At 35.8% G+C, this 18,773-nt stretch overlaps 1 pseudogene; it reads right to left on the reverse strand.

The window, feature by feature from the left end:
• Positions 1–14,151, reverse strand: part of LOC140955635 (uncharacterized) — a 121,835-nt pseudogene extending 107,684 nt beyond the window's left edge.
• Positions 14,152–18,773: the final 4,622 nt, after the last annotated feature.

Raw genomic sequence — 18,773 nt, forward strand, 5'->3', positions numbered from 1 at the left:
GCAGGGATCAATGACAGGGATGAAAGATTGTAGTTGGTCAATCAATTGTTCAGCAGTAGCAGCAGAGATTATGATTCGTCGTGCCGAAGATGTTATAAATTCCTGTTCCACAGCTTGATCAAGGAAAGATAGCAACTTATCATAAAAACCATTAACATTTAACAAACCTATAGGTTTATGGTGAATGTGCAGTTGGGCCCAAGATGAAATATGAAAGATCTCTTCCAATGTGCCCAGATCACCTGGTAAGGCAATGAAGGCATCAGCATGGTTAAACATGGTATTCAGTCGGTCAGACATTGTTGGGACCTGTAGTTCCTCTCCAATTGTTTTTCCAATGATGTCCCCATTTGCTAAAGCTTTGGGGACAACCCCCAAAACTTGACTGCCTCCCAAAAATGCAGCCATTGACACACCTCCCATTAACCCAAGGCTACCTCCCCCATACACTAAATGAATCTTTCTCTCAGCTAGTACCCGACCAAGATGATTTGCTGATTCTAAAAACTCTTTTTCTTTCCCAGAACTGGATCCACCGAAAACACAAATATTTCTTATATGATGACTTGAGGAACCTGCCATTTCTACACACTTCTATATTTGATGAATATATGGGATGAGTAGAAATGAAGGGAAGGAAGAGAAGAATTTATAGATGAAAAAGTGAAAATGCAATCATACCACCTATATGTAGGCCAGTTGTAGTCTCACAAACTCTCTCTCTCTCTCTCTTTATTAATTATTTATTTTGAAAAAGCATGTATGTACAGGTAGTTGTGATTGTGGCTCACATCTTCCCTTGGTTTTACGTCCAAGAACGGCTTAAACGCCCTCTATGGGTCGGGGATAGGCTTCCCATCCAGTTTTCTTAAAAACTGGCAAACAGGGTCTTTTTTAGTCAGATTCCCAAGACTAAGTCGAGCATGTTCTTTATGAAAATGGAGTCATAAGTCATGAAATGCACCATGCACATCTTCACCAGGATATGCCTCAAAAGTCAATAAAAGATTATCTAAAGATTCCTTATGTTTTGAAATGAATCCTGACTTTTGACAATTTTCACAAGTTTTGCAGAACACATATGCGTCTTTGAACATGGTGGGCCAATAAAATCCACATTGTAAGATTTTTGCAGTCGTCTTTCTTGATGAGAAATGACTCCCACATGCTTCAGAATGACAAAGTTTAATGACATTACTTACCTCATTGTCGGGAATGCATTTTTGAAATATTTGATCAGGACAATTTTTGAATAAGTAAGGGTCATCTAAGTAAAAGTTCTTCACTTCGTTCAAAAACTTTCCTTTGTCTTCGGTACTCCAGTGAGCTAGCAAATCTCCTGTTGCAAGAAAATTGATATTTTTAGCAAACCAAGGCATTGAACTATGAGAAAGTAAGGATTCTTCAGGAAAGTAATCATCGATTGGTGTGATGTCAGATATCGAATCTATTGTCAATCTTGACAAATGATCCGTATCAACATTTTTTATGCCTTTTTTGTCCTCGATTTCTTCCTGAGAATAAATCATTTGCAAATCTTCAGATTTATCCAACTCAATTTTACTCAAAGTAGATTCAAGTTGATCATGAACTAATTCTTCAATAAGATCTACTTCTTGTAAATCATTATCATCTCCAGGTTGCTTGTAAATGTTGAAAATATTCATCTCCAATGTCATGTTTCCAAATGATAGCTTCATCAGTCCATTCCTACAATTAATCAATGCATTAGAAGTGGCAAGAAATGGACGTCCTAAAATGACAGGAATTGAATTACATGCTTCAACAGGTTGCGTGTCCAAGACAACAAAATCCACAGGATAAATGAATTTATCAACTTGTACCAACACATCTTCAATTATTCCTCTAGGCACTTTTACAGATCTATCGGCGAGTAAAAGAGTTACAGAGGTTGGTTTTAACTCACCTAGATTGAGACTCTGAAAAACTGAATATGGAAGTAAATTCACACTAGCTCCAAGATCAAGTAAGGCTCTTTCAATTTTATATTCTCCAATAAAGCAAGAAATTGTAGGACAACCAGGGTCTTTATATTTCAAAGCATTATTGTTCTGAAGAATGGCACTTACTTGTTCGGCTAAAAAGGCTTTCTTTTTCACATTCAGTTTTTTCTTCACAGTGCATAGATCTTTCAAAAATTTAGCATAGGAAGGTACCTGTTTAATAGCATCCAACAAAGGTATATTGATCCTTACCTGTTTGAAAATTTCAAAGATTTCAGAGTTGTGATTGACTTTCCTTTGTTTTGTCATGGCATGAGGAAATGGAAGTGCTGGCGGGGAATCAACCTTTTCTTTGCAATGTTCAGGTTCAACCCCTTCCTTACCCTCAGAGATAGACTCATCATCTTTCTCACAAGGTTCGAGAATGGGTTTTTCAATAACCTTACCACTACGAAGAGTGATGACTGATTTGACTTGATCCATGTGTTGGCTTCCAGAACTACTTGCATTTGCATGGTATTGCCCCTTTGGATTTTGCTGTGGTTGAGAAGGAAACTTACCTTTCTCTTGGAAACTGAGAGCAGATGTTAATTTTGCAAGAGCATCTTTAAAATCAGTCATGCTTTGAGCAAGTTGAGTGTTGATTGTCTCCTGCTTTTCAATGAATGCATGCAATGTTTCCTCAAAATTTCTTCTAGGAGGTGGAGCATAAGGAGGTGCATATCCATGAGAATTTTGGAAATTATGGTGTGCTTGAAACGGTGGATGTGAAGTTTGTGCATTGTTGCTATCACTCTTCCAACTAAAATTTGGGTGATTTCTCCAACCAGGATTGTATATTTGCGAGTATGGGTTATGGTTGGGCCTTTGGAAACTGTTTAAAGCATGGGCTTGTTGATGGAGGCATTCCTTAAAAGAAGGCAAAGTTGGACAATTATTTGTTGCATGCTCATTTGTTTCACAGATTTGACATACAATGTCTTGAACAGATTTTAATTGACCACTCTTTTTCAATTCTAGTGCCTCGACTTTTCTAGCTAAAGATGCAAACTTGGCTTGAAGGTCATGATCTTCCCTAAGGTTGTGCATACCTCCACTAGATGTATGAGGTTGAGTTTTACTTGGTGCCTCATAAGTACCTGTGGTATCCCAATTTTGAGCATTTTCGGCTAGCAAGTCTAGGTACTCCATTGCTTCATTAGGGTCTTTATCTTCAAAGGTTCCATTGCACATCAATTCAACCATTTGCCTATCTCTAGGTGTTAAACCCTCATAAAAATGTGAAACCAATCTCCATGTTTCAAAACCATGATGTGGGCAAGTATTAAGTAAATCTCGATACCTATCCCAACATTGGTAAAATGTTTCTCCTGGTTTTTGAGTGAAAGTGATGATTTGTCTTTTGAAAGAGTTTGTTCTGTGAGATGGAAAAAACTTCTTTAAAAATTGTTGTTGCATTTCATCCCAAGCACGAATGGATTCCGGTCTCAAATTTTGTAGCCATGTTTTAGCTTTATCTTTTAATGAAAAAGGAAAAAGCTTTAATCGAATGGTGTTCATGCTACAATTTGAGTCATTATAGGTATTACAGACCTCCTCAAATTCCCTTAAATGCAAGTATGGATTTTCTAAGTCTAAACCATGAAAAGATGGTAAAAGTTGAATAATGCCTGGCTTAAAATTAAAATGAGATGCATCAGGAGGGAAAACTATGCATGAGGGTGCACTTGTTCTTGTGGGATTCATGTGGTCTCTAAGTGTTCTCATACGGTTATTCTCATTATTCTCATTATGAAGTGATTGATTATCTTCTTCGGCCATATTTTCTGAAAATGATGAGGATACCCTACAAAGTCTACCACTTAATGTACGTGACCAAACTCTCATGCACGTCTAAGAAGAGAATAAAAGCAAGAAAAGAAAATAGAAGAAAAAGAAACAAAACAAAACAAAGGAAACAAAAATAGATAAAATGAAAAGTGAAAAGAGAAAATAAATTAAATATTATAATTTATACAAGAATTTACCTCCCCGGCAACGGCGCCAAAAACTTGACACGACCAAAAGCTTGATGTCTCTTCCCAAGTGCAGGAGTGTCGAAGTAATAAATAACCCGGCAAGACCGGGGTCGAACCACAGAGAGGTTAATTGTATAAATTATAAATAACAAGACAACAACAACAACAACAACAATAATAATACTCAGTACGTGGCGTTGTTATACCTGAGAATGATCTAAAGATCGGGTCACAGGTTTCCAGCCTATATACTGACTTTATGAAAAGATCAAAGATATATATTATATAATATAAACAGAATGTAAATAATAATAATAATAACAATGATAATAATAATAATAACAGAAGATGAAGAAATTAATGAGAACTTTGAGATAAAAGATTAACGTAAGGATTAAACAATGATAAAAACAAATGTCAAGGTTAGAGGATCCACTAATGGTACTTCAAACAAGTATAATATAAACTCTTATTACTCAATTGGAAACCACACATAAAGGAGGTTCCAATCAGATTATAAAATTGTTAACATGATTACATTAATTATCTTATTCGAATAAAGCTAATACTTGTAAATGTTGGCAGGCATTCATGATTATAACTTATGTTAACAACAAATCAAGTTCCTTTCATAGCTCAGGTGTCGGTTTAAACCATACAGTATGGGCTATGAAAGTGCCAAGTATTTGTTGTACCAAGTGTTACACAACATAAATCTAGATTAACCATTTAACAAGCAAAGTATTAAAGTGAACAAGATAACAAATATAAAACATGTTAGTATCCAACGTTAAGGTCCATGTTAAGTTTATATTATACTTGTTCTTACACCATTAGTGTACCCTTTTCACCTTGACATAATTAACTTAGCTAGACATAATAAAAGAAAGAAACATAAATGAGCAAGACAAGAACATAAATGAGAAAGAAGTTAACTAGACAAAGGAAAGGAAATGAAGTGCATAAACTTGATATTAATGAAAGCAAGACATAAGCAATACAAAGAGAGAAAGCAAGAGCATGATCTTGATCTGAACACCAAGATGCCTCAATACATGGTAAGTGCCTCCTTTTATAGGCCAAAATTTGGAACTATTGATTTGTTGACTAATTGATGAGTGGGTGGCCACATCTTGACTAGATAACAATCCTTATCTTCTTGTCTGATCAAGACGTCATTGCTAACATCATAATTTGCCCAGAATCCTCAAGAATGTTCTAGGAAATTGTCTCAGCTTTCCAACAAAAAAAAGATGAGGTCATTTGGACTTCTAGAACTCAAGATATGGGCTGAACACTAAATAGTGTTTGGGCTGCAGGACAGCTTCGGACTTCTTCGTTGTTCCTTCAATTTGGACTTCAAAACGACCTTTTCAAATCTTGGGCTCCTCATGAAAGTTGTAGGCTTTTGTCTTACCTTTCCATCCATATAAAGTGGACCTAAATCCGAAATCTAGAGCTCCAGATATGATCCAATTACCGAGCAATGTTCCGGTTTGGACTGCACCGACATCTCTTTTCTAAGTTTGGCCATCTCTTTGTCCTTTAACTTTCAATGCTTAAACTCATCAATCAATCCTTTTATTTATGTGATAGTCCTGCATTTAAAATGAGCATTTACCATAAATTAAGGTATCTTATAACATCAAACTTGTTATTATAAAACATGCTTTAGTTAAGGAGTTATTGATACTTCAAGTGCAAAATGATGATATAAAACCTTGATAAACATGCACTTTTAAGTACTAATCAATTAAGTCTATATCTAATAAAGTTAGGTTAAACCAAAACCCCTCTTGAATTCGTTGAATCCAAAAAAGAGGGAGCTTAAAGTTTTGTTTATTAATGGCCATGTGGCCAAAAATAAACAGTGAAGAAAAAGATCAAACCAATACAGAGGGTGTACAACACCATAGACAGAGAAAGGCCTTCAAGAAAGAGAGCATTTCTCTCTTGACTACCGAAAGCTCTCACCTAAATTTTAGTTGGAAGAGTGATAATAATAATGCATAAACTTCACAGTCACCGTTCTATTGATTTGGGTGATCCTGTATATAAAGATTGATTCTTTTTTTCTCACATTATTTTTATGTTTCTTTTTGGTATGACTTTTGTTTTACTAGTCTCTCTCACCCCGATCAAATGGCGAATAACAATACTCTGTGACCTTATATCGGTTCTTTCAGTTTCCCATGATAACTGATATATGTGTATATATTTGTGCAATTCTTTGCTCTTTTCCCTTTCTTTGAATCTCTCCTCCAATACTCATTTGAAAATGGACACCACTCTAGAAAAATTAAAAAAGTATTTTCCCGCTCTGCCTCAGAATACGACTGCTAAAATTTATCATGCTAGATGTGCAAGATTGAGGTTGTTAATGAACCATGGAATTCCTGAAGATATTCACTAGTTAATTGAAGTAAAGGTCCGATTATGAGGTGAGTTCTCCAATTCTTTCATTTCATACATGCTTGGAACATGTAAAAGCACTTTTGCAAAGAAACAGATGTGCCAAATGAACTTGTAATGTAATATGTCGTTTTTTAGGAATGGTATCTGTAAATCGTGAAGATAAAATACAATTCATTAAGGATGGCCTGAGTAAGGGGTCTTTAGATAATCTTCTATTGACTCTTGAGACGCACCTTAGTGGAGATGTGCATCGTGCAATTCATGATTTATGGCCACAATTCCATAAAGAACATGCTCGACTTAGTCTTGGGATTATATGACTAAAAAAGACCCTATTTGCCAGTTTTTAAGAAAACTGGATGGGAAGCCTATCCCCGACCTATAGAGGGCGTTTAAGTCGTTCTTGGACGTAAAACCAAGAGAAGATGTGAGCCACAATCACAACTACATGTACATACACGTGCTTTTTCAAAATAAATAAATAAATAGAGAGAGAGAGAGAGAGAGAGAGAGAGAGAGTGAGACTACAGTTGGCCTACATATAGGTGGTATGATTGCATTTTCAATTTCTCATTTATAAATTCATCTCTTCCTTCCCTTCATTTCTACTTAACCCATACAATCATCAAATATAGAAGTGTGTAGAAATAGCAAGTTCCTCAAGTCATCACATAAGAAATATTTGGGAAAAAAAGAGTTTTTAGAATCAGCAAATCATCTTGGTCAGGTACTAGCTGAGCGAAAGATTCATTTAGTGTATGAAGGAGGCAGCCTTAGGTTAATGGGGGGAGTGTCAATAGTTGTATTTTTAGGAGGTAGTCAAGTTTTGGGGGTCATTCCCAAAACTTTAGCACAAGGGGACATCATCGGAAAAACAATTAGAGAGGATTTACAAGTCTCCACAATGTCTTATCGAATGAATACAATGTTTAACCATGTTGACACCTTCATTGCCTTATCAGGTGGTCTAGGCACATTAAAAGAAATCTTTTATATTTCCTATTGGGCCCAACTGCATATTCACCATAAACCCATAGGTCTGTTAAAATATTAATGGTTTTTATGATAAGTTGTTGTCTTTTCTTAATCATGCTGTGGAACAGGAATTTCTAACATCTTCAGCACGACAAATCATAATCTATGCTGCTACTGTTGAACAATTGATTGACCAACTACAATCTTTCATCCCTGTAATTGATCCCTCCATGAGTCGCATAAATTGGTCAACTAAGGAAAGCCATAAAAAGCTTAGATTAGATTTGAGCCTTCATTTATAAAAACTTTATGTCTTTTGGTTTTATTATTGTGTTTTGTTGTTTCTTATATTTGTTTAAGTGTGTTTTAAGTTTGTCAGTGTTCGCTATTTCAGGTGATGTCTTCTATACTCTATCTTTCTACCTTAGGACATTGAGGACAATGTCTCATTTTGGTTGGAGGGAAAGGGTAGTAGTTGATATTAAAAAAAAAAAAAAAACTAACTGTTTTTTTTATTTCATAAACTATTTGCAAAACTGTTATTATTAGGATGTCAGAGTAAAAGGAGTTCTTTTATTAAAGTGACTCTTGAGACGCATCTTAGTAAACATTCTTAACAAAGTCTATCAGAATACTTTTTGAAATATTTAGGTTTACAAACTCTCGTATTGTTATCACTTGATTCTGCTCAACTCATTTAACAAGTATTCTTAAATCTTTATTTTCACACACACACACTTTAACATATGATTGTGGGTTACACATTGGATTATTACATTATTTATGTTCTTTTGTTAAATGTAACAACTAAAGGAAATGGATAGTATATAATTTGCAAAAAAAACAAAAAACAATAATGATAATAAAAATATAGATAAGTTTGGTTTCGTAGTCTCCCTAACCTAAGCAATTAAGCCCAAAGAGGTGTTTTAACACTTAATACCCTAAAGTCAACTAATTTGGGAGCTATTGGCCCAACGCTTGTTGTATGGGTTAAGGAGAAAAGCTTCAAGGAATCAAACATTGCACTATCTACATATCAGTATCTGTAACCCGAGTTAGTAAGCTCGTAGGGGTGTCTCAACCCCTAATGCCCTAAGACCAACTGGTCTCGGAGTCATTAGCCAAAAGCTTATTACATGGGTTAAAGATGGATTATGTTTTAAGTTGTGTGTGTGTGTGTGTGTATTTAAAAAAAAAAAGATAATAATCTTAACCTAAGGAAGTTAACCTTAAACATTAGAAAAAAAATTTATTTTCTTCCAAGTAAAGCCCCATAACTATATGTTGATATTTTGAGCATAAAAAAAAGATTTATTAATATCTTGTATAAGAGGTATTGAGCAGATATATGAATTTAATTATAGTTTGTTTATCTAGATAGATTAATGGAAGTTGAATGATAAATGCCTTGCTTTGTGGAATTTACAAATTGTTTTTCTATTTTAATGCTTTGATTACTAGGGACTAGTAATAAGCTTGTTGGGGGGCGTGATTAGTACGTAAAAGTGCATTTTTATCAAGGTTTTATATCATCATTTTGCACTTGAAGTTTCAATAACTCCTTAATTAAAACATGTTTTATAATAACATATCTAATAATATAAAATACCTTTAATTTATGGTAAATATTCATCTTAAATACAGGCCTATCACATAAATGAAAGGATTGATTGATGAGTTTAAGTACTGAAATTGAAAGGACAAAGAGAGGGTCAAACTTAGAAAAGAGATGTTGGTGCAGTCCAAATTGGAACACTGTTCGGTACTTGGGTCATATTTGGAGCTATAGATCTCGGATTTAGGTTTGCTTTATATGGATGGAAAGGTAAGACATAGGCCTAGAACTTTCATATGGAGTCCAAGATTTTAAAAGGCCATTTTCAAGTCCAAATTATAGCAACAACGGAGAAGTCCGAATTTTTCATGCAACCTAGATACTGTTTCGTGTTCAGCCCATATCTTGAGTTCTAGAAGTTCAAATGACCTCAATTATTTTTTCCTGGAAAGATAGGACAATTTCCTATAACTTTCATGAGTATAGGTGATTTCAGTTCTTATGTTAGCAATGACATTTTATTCAGACAAGAAGATAAGAATTTTCACCAAGTCAAGAGTTGGTCACCCACTCAACAATTAGTTATCAAATCAATAGTTCCAAATTTTGGCCTATAAAAGGAGGCATTTGCCATGCATTTAAGATCTTAGTTGTTCAGATAAAAATCATGCTCTTTATTTTTTTTTTCTTGTATGTTTGTAATGTTTAAGTTTTATTTCATGTTATATTTTTCTTAATCTCTTGTTTAGGCTTTTCATTTCCTTTTACTATACTTATGTTCTTATGTTGTTTATTTATGTTTCTCTTCTTCATTATGCTTAGCTATGTTTATTATGTCAAGGTGAAAAAGTTACACTAATGGTGTAAAAATAAGTATAGTGTAAATTCAACATAGACTTTAATGTTTGTTACTAACATGTTTTGTATTTGTTATCTTGTTCACTCTTAATACTTTGCTTGTTAAATGATTAATCTAGATTTGTGTTGTATAACACTTGGTACAACAAATGCTTGGCACTTTCATAACCCAACCGTATGTTATAACCTACACATGTGCTATGAAAGGAACTTGATTTGTTGTTAACATAAGTTATAATCATGAATACCTGATAATATTTACAAGTATTCACATTATTCGAATACGATAACTAATGTAATCATGTTAACAATTTATAATCCGATTGGAACCTACTTTGTGTGTGGTTTCTAGTTGAGTAATAAGAGTTTATACTATACTTGTTTGAAATACCATTAGTGGATCCTCTAACCTTGACACTTGTTTTTATTATTGTTTAATTCTCATATTGATCTTCAATCTCAAAGTTCTCATCAACTTCTTCCTCTTCCTCTTCTTCTTTATTATTATTATTATTATTATATTACTATTACTACTACTACTACTACTACTACTACTACTACTAATATTATTATTATTATTATTAGTAGTAGTAGTAGTAGTAGTATTACTAATACTATTAATATTACTACCACTACTACTACTATTATTAGTATTATTATTACTACTACTATTACTATTATTGTTGTTATTGTTGTTGTTGTTGTTGTTGTTGTATTATTGTTATTTATAATTTATATAATTAACCTCCCTGTGGTTCGACCCCGGTCTTGTCGGGTTATTTATTACTTCGACACTTCTGCACTTGGAAGAAAACATCAATCTTTTGGTTGTGTCATGAACTCATGTAAAGGTTAAATAGGTTTTGCACAAATGGATATCTCAGTCAAGGCTGACTAAGTTGGCTATTTTCGAGACATCGCTAGAGAAACTCTGATGTACACGTCATCAGAGGCCATCTAAACTTAGTAGAGCAGATGCACACCTTTCGTTTGGATCCATCTTTGCTCTATTTAGAGATCTATAGCTTTACATTCATTCACTTAAATGTGCAACTCGATCAACCTAGAATTTGAAAATGCAACGATGACTGATTAAGGACAAGATATTAGAGAATTCTATGAAAAAATTGAGATATAAACATCTAATTTCATGGAAATAAAATTATAAGGAGATGTTACTCTTTCATTTGTAAAAAAACCCTCGTGCCATTTAGAGGTCTATTACTTCACAACAAGCTTTAGGAAGGCTTCAACTCGATCATCCAAAATTGCTAAGAGGTGAATGATGTATCGTCTAGGTTAAACCCTTAGAAAGTATGGTTTTTAATTTGAGATTTGAAATATTTTATTTTAGTTCATGTTTTTCCAATTACTTTTTTTTTATTATTATTATCAAAATGTAAGTATGAATTAAAAAAAAAAAAAAAAAACTAGACTGGAGAACTAACAAGTCAAAGTTTGCAGCATGTACAAGCTAATGAGAAGAAACAAAGGGAACAAACTCCCATGATAAAAAAGTCCATAAGAGAACCAATTACAGACAAAGATGAGAAACAAAGGGAGCAGGCTCCCTAGACAAAAAGGCAACCAAAATTTACAAGTGTAAAAATAATTAACTAAATAACCTATAACTGGAATTGGTGCCGAAGTTAACCAATAAAAATAACAAAAGAAAACCAATCTCAGCAGTCGAGAAGACCAAGAGGGATGGAACCATCCAGCAGCAGGACACAAGAGGGAAGCGCAGTTGCATGGAAACAAAATTAAACCTCACAGCCGGAGTACAACGTCTAACCATCTGCAGAAGACATCCAAAATCCAAACCAAAAACCCGTCTCAGAAAAATTTTCCATGCAACCAGAGCTGATTTCCGCTCCATAGAAAATTCCTGCATAGGGAGGTGATTTTACTGATAACAAGACCTGGAATGGGAAAAATACTAATCCATAATTGGACTACTCCATGCATAACAGATCGAATAAGCTCCAGCCTGCCAGCATACAACTGGTGCTTCCCAAGCTAGCTTTGAATGCACGACTTCAACTTGTGCAGGAGAGGATAATATTGACCAGCCAACAGCCGGTGAGGACTTAGAGGCACTCCAAGATACTTGAAAGGGAAGTGACCTTCAGAAAACCCTGTATGTTGCAGTATATCTTGCTTTGCAATTTCACCAACTCCACCGAAAAAAATGGAGGATTTTGAACCATTAATGTACAGACCGGTCATACTCCCGAAAGTCAACAGCTGCTGAAGCAAGCTATCAATCGAAGGCCTATCATATCGACATAGCAGAAGAATATCATCAGCAAAAGCTAGATAGCATAAACCAAGGGGGCTACACTTGGGTGAAAGTGAAAGTCAGCCTTTTGGGAAGCCAATTAAAGCATCCTAGATAAGTATTCCATGCATACAATAAAGATGTCGGGAGAAAGTGGATCACCCTGCCTAACCCCACATTTACTTGTAAAAAAACCAAATAAGTTGCCATTAACAGAAACCGAAAAAGATGTGGTCTCAACACATTTCATTTCATGACTAGGTGGACAAACCAGCTTGGGAACCCAAGAAGCAAGAGTAAATTCCGAATGAAGGGCCATTAGATGGAATCAAAAGCCTTTCTAAAATCAATTTTGATGATGCATCCAGGGGAGGCCCTCTTCCTTCCAAATTGTCGAAGAAGCTCCTGTAAGAGATTGATACCATCGGTCATATTTCGCCCTCGCAAGAAAGCATTCTAGGCAGGACTAATGATACCCTGAAGGGCAGAAGCAAGACGTCTGGCCAATATCTTGGAAATGACTTTGTAGATGACATTACAACAAGAAACGGGTCGAAAATCAGTAGTAGAAGAAGCATTAGTCGATTTAGGTATAAGAGTTATAATGGAGTGATTAGCCTACTTTAGGAGTTCCCCAGAGGTAAAAAAATCTTTAATAACAGCACAAAACTCATTCTTAACAACAGACCACGATTTCTTAAAGAAAAGGGAGTAAGCATCAGGTCCCAGGCCTTTTCATTAGCAATACTAGAATGAACTTCTTTGATATCATCATTTGATACAGGAGCTAGGAGAAGACTATGGGAACTGTCATCAAGGCAGGGGCCATTGTGGGCCACCTCAAAGTCAATAGGAACAATAGTCTTTGGAGTACCAAGGAGCTCCTAGTAAAATCTGACAAAAACTTCACCAACTTCGTCGACCAATGAAGTAAATGATCCATCAGCACACCGTATAGCCAGAATGTGATTCTTTGTGTGTTTTTTGACCAATCAGGGAGTGGAAAAACCGATTGCTCTGATCGCATTCTTTGAAAAAAGGCATTTTTAGGCTTCTGACCAAAGAATATCTTTTCTGCAGCTTTAAGATTCAAGAGGTTCATTCTAAGGTTTCTATCACGCAGCAAAAGCTGGGGGTTATTTTTATCATGCAGCAGGATAGTTTAATGGCAGTCCAATTCAGAAACAGCTTTAGCAACTCGTTCAGATATGTGGCTGAAGTGCAGTCTATTATGTTCCCGTAAAGGCCCTTTCAGAAACTTGAGCCTTTTGCAAAAAATAATACATACGTGCGCCTGAAACACCTTCTGCCTATTTACTGGAAACAAGCTCCAAGAACCGAGAGTGATCAACCCCCAATGTTGAAGAATTTGAAGATTTATTGAGCACGAACTTGTCGAAGGCCAAATTGGATTGAAGCTGAGTAATAGTCAGAGAAAGCTCCAGGATTACTGAAATGCATATGAGTTTGCCTGGCAAACTAAATCATAGGGAGTTGACCATAACTCTTATCAATCTTACTCCACATAGTACCATTCGACCAAGTGAAATGACAGCCAGTGAAGTTCAGGTCGGCAAGGTCAAGCTCAGCACAACAGTTCCTGAAATCAGATACTTCATAATTAGAGATAGAGTTGCCATTATACTTATCTTCCTGAGAGAGAATGGAGTTGAAATCCCCAAGAATCATCCATGGTGACATATGGTTCCATTGCTTTAAATCCTCCCATAAGTCTCTCCTCGCAGAGATAGTATTGTAGCCATATACAAATGTTTTAGCAAAACTGATTTGAGTTTCCAAGCTGCAGATTAACACATGAATACCCTGGGCAGGGATATGAAGCATGTCCACATTTACAGTAGAAGGATTCCAAAAAATAACAATTCTCGCATTTGAAGCAGCCTCAACATTACTTACAAACTTCCAGTTTTGAAGTCGAAACTTGTGCATGAAGGTTACTTTGGAAGCAGTCGATTTGGTTTCCATAAGGCCAAGAATATTAATTTTGTTTCTCCTCATGAGGCTAACAACCTCATGTTGCTTCAGGGGATTATTTAGCCCTCTAATATTCCAGCTATACATTATCAATGGCAGGAAGAAGGGGCAGGAGGCTCCCCCCCATTTCCAGGTAGTTTGTTGGGATTTCTTCTTGCTGAGGTTCTAGTGATCATGCTCACCGAAGATCCATTCCCTGCCCTATCATTACAGACTTCAGCAGATGGAGCAACTTCTTTGCCCTTGTGTAGAGTAGATGAATTTCCTGTATCCAGGGTCCTAGCCTGATACTTTGGCCTTTTCCCCCCATTTCATCTTTCCTTAACAGTTATCCATGCGTAAGACGAATTCCCTGCTTTAGCCTCTGCATAGGGTCCAATCTCTGCTCACCAGGTGCATTATCTTCCCCAATATTGGTGGTTAAAATAGGTGTAGAGGGCCCAACCTGTTAAAAACATTCCCCCTGCTATTGCCATGCTCATTGCTTGTAGTGGTGGGAGGACCAAGATTGTACTTTGTCATGACACCAATGGTTTGGTTGTCTCCTTATTTATACAACCATATTATTCGATAATTTTATCTATATTTATCTAGTATTTTGCTTATTTTTTTTATATAAAATGCTTTGATATTTTTTTATTTTATGTTTTAAAAGAACTTTTAGATGTAGTATTAAAAAAAAATTAGAGATAATTAGCAAATTTGACATTTGCTTGATGTTTTGTGTAGAAATTGAGCTCTAGAGGTCGAAACGAAGTGATTCCAGTGGCATTAAAAAGTTAACATCCATACCTTTCAATAAATATATGGCAAGAAAAATAAAAAGAAAAAAAGTATGGAAATCACATTCTTCAAAGACAAATCTCGCATTCTACCAATGTTGACCTTCGGCCATTCCGACTTGAATATCTTGAGCTACAGAAATAGATTTGATGAAAACTCAATTTTGTTGGATTCTTGACTCGAAGACCTATCAACCTCTCAAATTGCAGCAGAAAAAGGTCTCATATGAGAAAGATATGATTTTTCTATCAGCAAATAGGTTTTGTGAAGAAACAAGTGCAAAGTATTTCTCAAAGCATCCAAACTGACATCCAAGTCTTTATTTCAGCAATTTAGCTCCTCTCAATCAAAAGTCAAAGCTTAAAGATTTTATGCAAGATTATTGAAATACTTAAATGTAAATTGTCTGCTTAGAAAATGACTATTTTGTAGAAAAGAGATTAAGGTTTCCTAGGATATAAAAAGAAAGAGAGAAAGGAAAGAAAGGGGCAACTAGAAGAGAAGAAAAACACACCCTTTCCTCCACAAACCCAAATTCCTGTACTTTTTTATTATTATTATTAATTGTTCAATAGACAAGCAAGGCTAAACTCCTTTTCTTTTGCAAGGACACAAAAACCTTCAGATTCCAAAAAATATGAGATTTATTTTACCTTTTTTTTCCAGTTTATATGATAAATAAATATGTTTGTTTTCCTATACTTATTTCCTATGATTGTTTATTTAAATTGCTAGAGCAGACTCTAAGTTATTATTGTGAACAATCTATTGCTAAGTTTACTATCAAAACCGAAGTTGTGATATATAAATTTGTGAAGCAACTGAGTTTAATAATTGTAGCAAATCTAAGTTATTAATCTTAAGGAGAACATTCAAACAAAATCAAACATGAATTGCAAAAAAATTATGTTATCTAGATGAATCAATTTATCTAGTTCTTAAGGCTGCCATTGAATTAAATTACTAGTGTGAATACTGTGATTGTTTGTTGGTTAGGGTTTGTTATACGGCGGATCTGTTAATTAATCAATGTTAAGAAATGATAAAGATTCAAAAAATAAATTGATGTTTCGTTTCGATGATTAGTTCTGATTTTCATAGGTGAATGTTTACCTGAAACCAAGGTTTGTTCTCTTGATAGTTTCTGATTTATTTAATTTAGCTTGATTGTTTTATTCTGTTATAGCCTAGATAATCTCAATTCCCCTCAGATTGCATAACATCTAGTATAAAAACCTGAACTAAAACTTCCTCGTAGGATCAACCATTTGTTTGCTCTATACTATCTTGTTTATTTAAACTAAGGTAATTAATTTGTACGACCGCAACATCGCAACACCTATCAACCATGACCCTAGCATCAAGATGCATATGATCCAAAGATAAAGCCTCCTAGACAACACCCTGACTAGCCTTTAAGGTCTCCCTGGAAGTTGCCTTAGTAGAATGTTGATGATTGCTGCGATTGCTTTCCCAACTGGTCCTTCCTGCAGAAATAGAATCCTGACTTCCCTTATTATTAGCCCTTATGGCAGGTGAGACTTTGGAGCACATAGCAGTTGTGTGACCAAGAACCCTGCAGTGCTTGTAGAATTTTGGAAGGGTTTCATACTCAACAGGTTGCACCAAGCATGCTCCATTAGGCAAGACAATATTAATAGAGTGAGGTAATTCAACAAGCAAATCTAACTCAATTAAAACTCGAGAAAAGTAGAGTCTTGACATGGAAGATGTCAGCATATCACTCTACAAGGGCTTTCCAATTACACTAGACTGCTTAGACAGACCAACACTTTAATGCAAGATTGGGGAACTTAACTCAAACTGGGACAGTGATGGTCATTTCAGTTGGAGAGAAATTGAAGTACTCAGGCATGGATTTCAAAACTAGGGGCCTTCCATACACCAAATATGGTCCCCATTAAGAACCACAAGCTTATCTTCCTCAGTCAAGAATCTATAAATGAGCCAACTAGAACCGTGAAAGGATAAGGAAGCAGTACATTTCCATACATTAACAATGACACCATTTAACCCAAATCATCTTCTACTAAGGTACGATTAGTAGCATTATATAGAGCAGAGAAATGTGATAGTTTCAATGACTTGTCATTCTACGATTAGTGGAGAATAGATCTCGCCATTTACTAGTAGCAGGCGGAGGAGTACCTGAGGCATGAGGAGGACCCTGAGTATCAACTGTTGGGACAGGAGCTAAAGATACACCAGAAGAGGAATCCAAACCAGCTTCTCCTTAAACATGGGAAGGGCCTGCTGCAGATACTGGATCAGGGGAAAAAAACAGCAAATCCCTGACCTATAACCATCTTCTGAAGTAGAAAACAGGTCCTCCTCAAAATCATCCTCTTCAAAGCAATCCTCAACCAGAACGCGGTCTTCAAAGGGAGAGACGCCATCAGCCTCATGGGAGGCAGATCCATCCCCTACAAGGACATCATCTGTTTGAAAGAGGTATTTGTTCGGGCTAGCTCCTCCTGTAAGGATTTTGGGTTGACGACACTGCTCTTTCTCCTTCTCTAGATGGACATGAAAAGGAGCCTCTTGTTGGTGGGAGAAACCACTGATGGTGGCTTTGAAACACTCAGAGAGGATAAAACACAAAGTTTTATTACAAAAACAAGAAGCTTACAATAACACAAAAGCTTTAATACACACCCTCTTTCTCTATATCTAGTGTTTCTCTCTAAACTCTCCACACAAAATAACATTAGCTTAGCACCTTATTTATACACGAATTCAGAACAAGAAAATTCAACTTTTCAAGTGTGAAGGCGGCTGGCGGCATGCGGCTAGGCGGTGGCAGCTAGTGGCTGGCGGCTGGTCAGTGACAGCTGGTGGCTGGCTGGGTGGTGGTTGCCTTCCTTGACCTTCTAGATTGAGTTTAAGTTCAACAAATCTCCCCTTTAAACTCAATCGAGGGATGTCATGCCAAGCATGAACTTTAATATGATAAATACTTCTCCTTTTAATGGCTTTGTGAAGATGTCTGCATCTTGATCATTTGTTCTACAAGATATTAGTTGGACTTCTTCATTCTTCACATGTTCCCGGATAAAGTAATGACATGTATCAATGTGTTTGCTCCTTTCATGATACACAGGGTTCTTTGCCAATGCAATTGCTGATCAATTGTCAATATAAATCTCCATAGGATTTTCTTGAGGAAATCCCAGAAACTTCAGCATATTCCTTAACCATATTGAATGGCATACAGCTGAGTTGGCAGCAACATACTCTGCTTCACAGCTTGATAAGTTACAATCAATTGCTTCTTGGATGACCATGTGAAAGATATGTCTCCCATGAAAAAGACAAACCATGTTGTGCTTTTCCTTTCATCCAAATCTCTACCCCAATCACTATCCGAGTAGCCTACAAGATTAAAGTCTTTACTTGAGGTATAAAACATACCTTCATTCATTGTGCCTTTGATGTAGCGAAGAATTCTCTTGGCTGCATTCAAGTGAGACTGGTCTGGTGTCTCCATATATCTGCTGATGAGTCCGACTCCATAGAGTATATCCGGTCTGGTACATGTCAAGTACCTTAAGCTTCCTACTAAGCTTTTGAAGCAAGTTGGATCAACATTTCCAACCTTACTCTTCCTCAATTCTACTCCATTCTCAACTGGAGTTGATACCGGATTGCAGCTTTCTATCTTGAACCTTTCAAGAATATCTTTGGCGTAACCGCTTTGGGATACAAAATCCCTTCTTCTTTCTGTGTTCCTTCTAAGCCAAGAAAATGTAACATTAGACCAATGTATGTCATCTCAAACTCTTATACCATACGTTGTTTGAAGTCTTCAAACATGGTAGGGTTGTTGCCCGTAAATATCAAGTCATCAACATATAGGCACGCAAATAATATGTTGTCATCTGCTTCTTTCTTCACATATATTGCGT

Source organism: Populus alba, chromosome 5 (assembly GCF_005239225.2).
Source record: "Populus alba chromosome 5, ASM523922v2, whole genome shotgun sequence".
NCBI classification, from domain to species: Eukaryota; Viridiplantae; Streptophyta; class Magnoliopsida; order Malpighiales; family Salicaceae; genus Populus; species Populus alba.